Raw genomic sequence first — 9,236 nt, 5'->3', positions numbered from 1 at the left:
CAGGAGAGGCCTCTCAGCGTCTGGCTCCAATTCCCCCGCCCCGCCACTCCATGTTGTCAGCAGTCATCTAGCCCCTCATAGGCTCCAGCACCCCTGAGAAAACAGAAAACCATTCTCCAAAGTATTCACACCTGAACACTTTTAGAGGGCTGGGTAATGATTATAATTTTGACATTTTTAAATCTTCAAGTTAATTCATGTAGATTGAAATCTGCCAGGGAAGTACGCTACATACACTTTTTGTCTGGCTTACATTTTGAGAGGTTCACAGACCTGTTGGAATGCTGTCTTCCCCACCCTCACTCTTCTCCAATACACACAGTAGAGGTTGGCAAAACAGTGAGAGCTTGTGCTAACCTTGATTAAATTACTGGATCTATCTGGGGCTCTGTTTTCTGATCTGGAAAATGAAGATGCTGGATTAGGTGATTTCTGAGGTCCTTCTAGACCTAAGTGACTATAACTGTCATTCATCTACCTTGAATAGAAAACAAGAGGTCTTTCAGTATTCTAGATGTTCTAACTAACCTACATTAGAAAACAATGAGAAAAAAAGTCTATATCCTCCCACAACCTGGCATTCTAGTTTCTCAGCCCCTTGAAGGGCCTTCAGAAATAAGCATCTAAAATATGCTTGGGATTGTCTTCATGTCAGTGGCATCTCCATTTGTCAAGACGTAGCAAGGCGTGCCCTTCTCCCTTGCCCCAACCCAGGAACTCCACAGTTGGACAAACTCTTCCTCACCCTGCCAAGGCTGTTTGAATGGACTTTTGTCTTTGTGTCTGCTTTTTGAACACCTTCATTATGACTCAAGTCACTTTTTAAAAACTAATATATGCGAAAAAGGGGAGGGGGACCTAACAAATTTTATTTTTGAACTACAAGTCGTATAACTTTGTCGTCATTCTGTGTATAATTCAAAGGAAGTTTTTTTTTTTATTCCTTCTGGCAAAATTAAAGGACAAATGTTCACTCATTCAATCTACATGATAAAATGATCAAGGTGTATATTTAGATAGTGACTATGTTATATAAATCCCTTTCTATTGTATATATATGTATTATTGCTAGAATCTTAAACTTGAAAGAACAATGTCTGCCACAAATGGCTAATGATAACAGTCCCCCCCTTAGTCAGACAGATACTGCCTCTTTCACTGAGGACGTGGGACATTAGCAGAGTTAGCTGGCTAACGATTTCAACTGTGTATCTAATGATAGGGTTACTAATGACCCAAAACCCATAAATTTTCCTCTTCCTTCTGCCCCCGACTACTTTGCTCTCGGGTCACACGTTGGCTGAGGGATGGGAATGAAAGCTAGCTCACCTTCACGCTGTTCGAAGCTGTGCCATTACCCAGCTGTGTGACCTGGGACGAGATTTTACCCTTTCTGGACCTAGGCTTCCTCATCTGTAAAGTGAAGGACTGCGGCTTGGGCCATCTCTAACCTTCTCGCACTAACAGTCAAGGGTTCAGCTATCCTCCGGCCTGAAGAGGTTATCTGCTGCCAGCTACTGTTGGTTCTTGGAACTTCTATTCACATGAGCCTCATTCTCAGACTCCGCCGGCTCTAAAAGCCCTTGGCCCTTGCACTCTATACTGCCCTTCCAGGAATCAAGACTGAAGCTTTTGCTCAGACTTGGGTTCAAAACCCCAGAGTCAGTGAGAACCTCCTCCCATTTCAAGATGAATTCAAGAACTACAGCCCTTCCCAAGGTAGGTAGGTCATATTTCCTGTGTGTTTGTTCTGTCACCTGATGTTTGCTTATCTTCTGTTCAATCATTCGGGTGAACATTCCATTTTCTTTTTTTTTTGCCTTCTTCAGATTCCAGCCAGTTGAGACTATGGACCGCTATGAAAATGTTCCCTGTGGGCATTTCTCATCTCCATTCTCTTTTTAAAGACGTTTCCAGGAAGGACTGTGATATAATTCCGTGGAATAGCGCCAAACAGGGTGGTATGTATCCAGGAGTAGCCTCCACAGGCTCCTGGGCCAGAGAAATAGCAGCCCCTAGTGATACGACCTGAGAGTTGGCAATGGCCTTGGCAGACCCTTCCCATCCCTGACCTGCTGTGGGAGTGCGTGCACCCTTTCCCCTCGTCTGCAATGGGTATCAAACAGCTTTCAATACATACAAGGTTGAAAAGCCACTAGAAAGTAACATACCTTATACAGTACTCTACCACTCATCAAAGAAAACCTTTATATAGCACTTAAATGGAATATTCTTTCTGGACTTGGAGAAGACTTATTTTCAACTTCTCCCACGAGCTCTTTGCTCTTCTTTTCCTATGCTTATCCTTTCTTCCTTTTCTCTCTTTCCACATCCTAACTGAAAGCTGGGAGATGATTTGGGGATCATCTCAGGGTTTCTGTAACTTTTTTCGCTGCTAAAATAACTGAATGAGATCACGACCAGTTTGGAGGGATACCCAGCAGCCACTATAATTATTTGTTACGGGCTGGCAGGTAAATAGAGAAGAGGCCTTTTGGAGCTCCTGCAATGAAGCCTTGCACGAGAGGCCCATGTGGGGCAAATGAATGACTTCAGCCAAAGCAAGAAGCACAGTATTATTCTGGTAAAACAGAGTCTGCCGTAGGGCACGTCTTTGCCTCCCCCCTCTTCTGCTGGACCCAGTGCAGGGAACATGTGGTGCTCGGGAAAGGCCTTTCTGGAAGGGCAAACCACAAGAATGCAGTCCTGCGTGCTGCCTCCTGAGCCAATCAGGGCAGCGATGACTGGCCCACATGAACGCGCAGATTGGTTCTGCTGTTTAACAACTCATTCTGGGAATAGATACTCCTGTCATTGCCAGGCTAGTGGTGGGAGTGAGGTTGGGGACTGATTTGAAGTTTGGGATTTCAAGTTCATACGTGGCCAACCCAGGTTGGACAGTGTGTCCAGCTTTGCCCTGCTGGTACCTTGTTCCTGCCCTGTATATACAATTCCTTTGCCAGACTGGTATTTTGTCCTGAGTCTTAGGGCACAAGAAAGCAAACAAACAGATGGAATACATTAGCTACATCTCTTTTCTTAGGCCCTTTGCCGATATTAGTTAAAGCTGCTTTGCTCTTTACTTGGAAGTAGTTTGAACTGCACTTTCAAAGTAACATTTGCAAAGGGAATGCAGACCAGTGCTTTGTCATGATTCTTCATTTTCAGGGAATTTGAGATTTGAGTTCTTGGCTGAGTGGATGAGGCCTAAAAAGGCATCTCTTACCAAGCTGTGGCTGCAAAGATGCTGATCAGAAAGGAAGGCTGCCGCTTCTTCCTCCCCTCTGCTCACTCCCACATAAGCCCCCTCTCAACACCGGGCTGCTGGTTTTCATCATTAGCTGCACCTGGAGGTGCATTTTGGCTGTCTGGGAACTCTTTCAGGCATTTACCGAGCCATTGAGAGAAAGCCCAGGGGTTGTGAGGGACAGATTGAGTGCATGTGTGTATGACATGCAGAACCTCAAGCCGACAGGGATGGTCTCGTCGGCAGCAGCAAGGGTCTTAGTTTATTCAAAGATGTTAAATGTCAGCTGAAGGTCAGTGACATGGATGGATCTCACCAGCATAACGGCGAGCGAAACAAGCCCTTCACGGGAGTATATGCAGTATGATTCTTTTCATAAAAGCTACTTAAACAGGCAAACCTAACCTAGTCTGTTAAGATGTCAGGTGTGTGGTTACGCTTGGGGAGGGGATGGGTCATGCCTGGAAAGGAACCAGAGAGGGACTTGGTGGAACTGGTAATGTTCTGTTTCTTGATCAGGGTGCTAGTTATACAGGTGTGTTCAGTTTGTGAACATTTATTCAGTGGTACTCTCGCAGTATATGTACTTCCTATATGTATATTATATTTCAACTTGTTACTGAGAGGCTGTTCTATATAGAGAGGAGTGGAAAGATCTCCAAGGTATACAGTTAAATGGGAAATGCAAGAAGCAGAACAGAATATAGAATATGCTATTATTGGTGTAAAAAATATATGTGGGCATATAATTGTATATGAATAGAGCATCTGGGCTTCCCTGGTGGCGCAGTGGTTGAGAGTCCGCCTGCCGATGCAGGGGACACTGGTTCGTGCCCCGGTCCGCGAAGATCCCACATGCCGTGGAGCGGCTGGGCCCGTGAGCCATGGCCGCTGAGCCTGCGGGTCCAGGGCCTGTGCTCCTCAATGGGAGAGGCCACAACAGTGAGAGGCCCGCGTACGGCAAAAACAAAAAAACCAAAAAACAAAAACAAAATGAATAGAGCATCTCTGGAAGGATACTGGGAAGAGTGAGTGCCCCGGGGGTGCCTGGACAGAGAGGTGGGAGAAGAACTTGATTTTTGCTCTATGTCCTTTTGTGCCTTTTGAATTTCGTATGATGTGCTCGAATATTTTATTCAATAAAATTATTCATTAAAATATTAATTAAAGAGGACATTATGCTAAGTGAAATAAGCCACAGAAGGACAAATACTGTGTGAGTCCACTTATATGAGGTACCTAGAGTATTCAAATTCATGGAGACAGAAAATAGAATGGTGGTTGCCAGGGGCTGGAAGGAAGAGGGGATGGAGAGTTTTTGTTTCATGAATGGATGCAGAGTTTCAGTTTGGGAAGATGACACGTGTTCTGGAGATGGATGTTGGTGATGGTTGCACAACAGTGTAAATGTACTTAGTGCCACTGAACTGCACACTTAAAAATGGTTAAAATGGTAAATTTTCTGTTATGTATATTTTGCCACAATAAAAAAATATATATTTGTTAAGGCTAAAGTCATTATGAGGGAAACTTCTATGTGCTAGCTCTGTCATTTGCAAGCTGTGTGACCTGAGGAAGTTACTTACCCTCCCTGTGTGTCCATTCCTTTGTTTCCTCATCTGTAAAGTGGGATAGTATTAGTACCTATCTTATGGGATTGTTGTAAGAATTAAATGAAAGAGTACATGTAAAAAGCTTAGAATAGTCCTTGGAACAAACGTGCTTAAGAAATGTTGCTTATGATTATTATCATTTTTGCAGACTTCTAGGTGTAATACCATCCCTTTCATATTTTGTGGTAAGAATCTATATACACGTGTGTGTATGTGTGTGAGTGTGTGTGTGTGTGTGTGTGTGTGTGTGCAGCTAATGTACTCACTCATGCATCCATCACGTATTTATCAAATACCTTCTGTGTGCCAGACATTGTGCTAAGGGTTGGGTAGACAGTGATGAGCATGGATTGTCAGGGTATCTAATGGTGGTGACGATGAGACTCCTGTTTAAATAGGGAGGTCGCAGGCGGCCTCTCTGAGCAGGTGACAGTTCTGAGTAGCTAGCAGCAGAGTCCTGAACGGGCCAGACACACAAAGACTAGAAGGACTTTCCTGACAAAAGAAGTAGAATGCAGCAAGATCCCAAGATTGAAGGCCCTTTGTGGGTGAGTTAAGGAGGAGAGTAGTGTGAGAGGAGGATGGAAGGTACATAGAAAATTCTAGAAAGAGGTGGAGGGAACTGTTCAGAGTGGTTTCTGCTAGGGAGTGGGACTCAGGGAGGTGTGGGGAAGAGGGTGTGGAGTGGAGAAAAGGAATTTCGCTTTTCACCTCATTCTCTTTTACACTGTTTGAATTATTTGCCATAAGCATGTATCTTATTATTAGGGGGAAAAGCTGGTTAATAAAAAAATTGAGGGGCTTCCCTGGTGGCGCAGTGATTAGGAGTCCGCCTGCCGATGCAGGGGACGCAGGTTCGTGCCCCGGTCCGGGAAGATCCCACATGCCGCGGAGCGGCTGGGCCCGTGAGCCATGGCCGCTGAGCCTGCGCGTCCGGAGCCTGTGCTCCGCAACGGGAGAGGCCACAACAGTGAGAGGCCCTCGTACCGAAAAAAAAAAAAAAAAAAAAAAAAAAAAAAAAAAAAAATTGAGGAATTTTGATGATTAATAGTAAGGAATCTAATAACCTTTCCTTCTTTCAAGAATCACCTCATCTCAACTCTCTAGTCACTTTCCATGCATCAAGAGAGTAATGTCATTGGTATGAAGTTGCCTCCTCCTCCTATGTATTCAGCCATCTCTCTTTTTGAGTGGCTAATAATTTTTTTCAATTGCCTTCAGTGAAACCCTTCAATCCTCTCTTCCACTAGGACTATTTTTACTTTTTTAAAAAAGACCTTTCAAATTCATGTAGGATTCGTACTTTGTGGTCAACTGCAATGGCAGATGTGCCCAGGGGCAAGTGCTCAGCCTTTTGGCCAGTTGGAATAGGAGAGAGGCGAGGGGGACCAAGGGACTGAGGGAGAAGGAAGAAATAAAGCACTGGGCCTGCGAAACGAACCCCAGAGGCTCTCTGGGGCTGCATGCGTCCCTTGTCAGTACCTCCGCCGAGGCACCCAGTGCCTTGTCTAAGTCAGGCAGGAGTGAGTTTCCCTGTAGAGTGTTCCGAAAGGCAAAGAGGTTCGCCTTGGCCAAATAGAATTCCAGCAGTGCTAAGACCACTTAGACTCAAACTTTTTCGGTACGTGGGCCTCTCACTGTTGTGGCCTCTCCCGTTGCAGAGCACAGGCTCCGGACGCGCAGGCCCAGCGGCCATGGCTCACGGGCCCAGCCGCTCCGCGGCATGTGGGATCCTCCCAGACCGGGGCACGAACCCGTGTCCCCTGCATCGGCAGGCGGACTCGCAACCACTGCGCCACCAGGGAAGCCCTAGACTCAAACTTTTGAGTCAAGACAACTGATGACTGATGACGTGCTCTAGGACAGATCTCCAAATAGCCCGAGGCAGTGTCGGGCGGGGTGGTGGGGGGGGGGTTGATCTGGAAGTCTCCTGGCATTTTCAATCCTCTAAAGTGAGCTGGAGTTAGGAAGGAGGAAAACAGAGCGTCTGATCCGTTCTTGGCCTGCCTACCTTGCTGACAATGTCATTGCCTACATGGCCCAGGAGAAATAAGGTGAATAACACCAATTTGGAAACTTGCACTGGGCTATTTGTATGCCCAGCCCACGTCCTAAATGTCTCTTCAGTGTCCCCTTTGTTTATTCTCTGGACATTTTGATACATGTTTCCCATCCAGAAGAAGTATTTTAGTTGCAGCTTTGTCTTTGGCATCTGGTCAGATGTGACACTTAGGTTTCTTCTCTTCTGAGCCTTGGCACTACCCTTCCCACTGTGTGCCATGTCCCAGTCCTCTGCCAGACAATTCCACACACTGCAGGGGAGCTTTTCCTTTCAGGTGTAACCCATGCAATCCTATTCCAGGAAGACTTCCTCTCTCCCCATCACTCTGTTTAGAAAACTCACTCTTTGCCAGCTATGAGTAATGATATTAATAATAAGCTAGTGTTTATTGAGTGCGTATAATGTATCAGGCAATATTCTGAGTGCTTTGCATGGATTAACTCATTTAATCTTTATCTTTATCATGACTCTCCGAAGTAGGCATGGTTATTGTCCCTGTTTACAGATGAGGAAACTGAGGCCTGAAAGGATTGCTTCCACCGCTTTCGTTTCTGCTGGGGTCTCTGCTCTGAGCAAGCCAGCCGTTCTCTGTGCACATCAACAGCCCCTGCCTAGGGGCCTGGCTCTTGGTGAATAATCTCTCCTTGATCTCCTTCACTCCTCATCTACTTTCACATCCTAAGCAAAAAATGTGTCCCTGGATTCCTCCTGCCAGCTCCATCTGTGAAGCATGTGAACCGATGTTTGAATAAGAATGACTAAAGGGGAAAGCGGTTTTATGAACTTCGGACTGTGAGCTCAAGGAAGAGAGTGAGTCAGGCCTCCACATTCCTGAAATACTTTTGGGAGGCTCAGTGACCTCAGACAATAAGAACCTGAGGCAGAGCTCTCCGGACGTCCTTGGGAGGCCTCCCACGGGGAAGAACGCGAAGGCGGCCGTGCTGTGCAGGGGGTTGAAGGCCACCACCCGGCAGAGTGGCCCGCAGCTACCGAGGACCTCCACGCTTCTGCCCAGGCTGTTCCCTCTGCCTGGGATGCCTTTCCCAAAGCTCTCGTCCACTCCTGTCTCCTCCTTGGGCTGCTCCAGGCAGAATCAGGGGCTCCACAAGGCTTTGTGCATGCCTCTCTCACCCCCAGACTCCAGGCTCCTAGAGAAATGTGCTGGCAACGTGTCTGCCCAATACACTCCTTATACCTCTGAGGTTGGCGACAGCTCCAGGGTGGAGGGAAAATTCCCGTCCTGGGAGGTGGGAGATGTGGGTTCTGGTCTCATCTCTGGCCCTGGCTATGCTGTGTAACCTCCTCTCACATTCCCGGGGAATTAAAATGATTTGTTTTGATCTGCCTCTTCCACAGATGGTGACCTGCCGAAGGACAGGGACATTTAACCCCAGACACTGGTCTCAGCAAGGAGTAGGCACACCTCTATTAAATAAGTTTAAGTAATCGTGGACAAATCTTTCTCCCAGGCTCTTACCTCCATCCATCCCTTTCCTTACCAAGTTTAACCCCATAATTGGCCTGGTGTACAACCATCCTCAAAGGGAAAGGATCATCCACCAAGTCAAAAAAAAAAAAAAAGTGATTTTTCACGTGTGTGTTGCGAGAGCAGAGCGAACCAGAGGCTGCACACGCCTGAGTCTGGCACCACACGTGTGAATTGTGAAGAATGACTCTCACTCAAGATGAACCACATGTTACTGCGGGGAATCCTTCCGAGATCCTTGAGCAGGGAGTGAGTGAGAGGCTTTACTTGGGGCCCATTTTGTGGATTGAAAAGCTGAGGTCAGATTCACAAGCAAGAGAGTTCTCCAATAGCTACAGCCACTTTCCTTTTTTTATTTTTTTAATTATTTTTTTCTGTGTTTTTTATTTTTTTATTTTTATTTATTTTAACATCTTTATTGGGGTATAATTGCTTTACAATGGTGTGTTAGTTTCTGCTTTATAACAAAGTGAATCAGTTATACATATACATATGTTCCCATATCTCTTCCCTCTTGCGTCTCCCTCCTCCCACACTTTCCTTTTTTTAAATAAATTTGTTTATTTATTTATTTATTTTTGGCCGCCTTTGGTCTTCGTTGCTGCACGCGCGCTTTCTCTAGTCGCGGCAAGCGGGGGCTACTCTTTGTTGCGGTGCGCGGACTTCTCATTGCGGTGGCTTCTCTTGTTGCAGAGCACGGGCTCTAGGCGCGCGGGCTTCAGTAGTTGTGGCTCGCGAGCTCTAGAGCGCAGGCTCAGTAGCCGTGGCTCCCGGGCTTAGTTGCTCCACGGCATGTGGGATCTTCCCGGGTCAGGACTCGAACCCATG

The sequence above is a fragment of the Phocoena sinus genome, chromosome 1 (assembly GCF_008692025.1).
Source record: "Phocoena sinus isolate mPhoSin1 chromosome 1, mPhoSin1.pri, whole genome shotgun sequence".
In the NCBI taxonomy this organism is placed as follows: Eukaryota; Metazoa; Chordata; class Mammalia; order Artiodactyla; family Phocoenidae; genus Phocoena; species Phocoena sinus.
Note: the sequence above shows the minus strand (reverse complement) of the source record.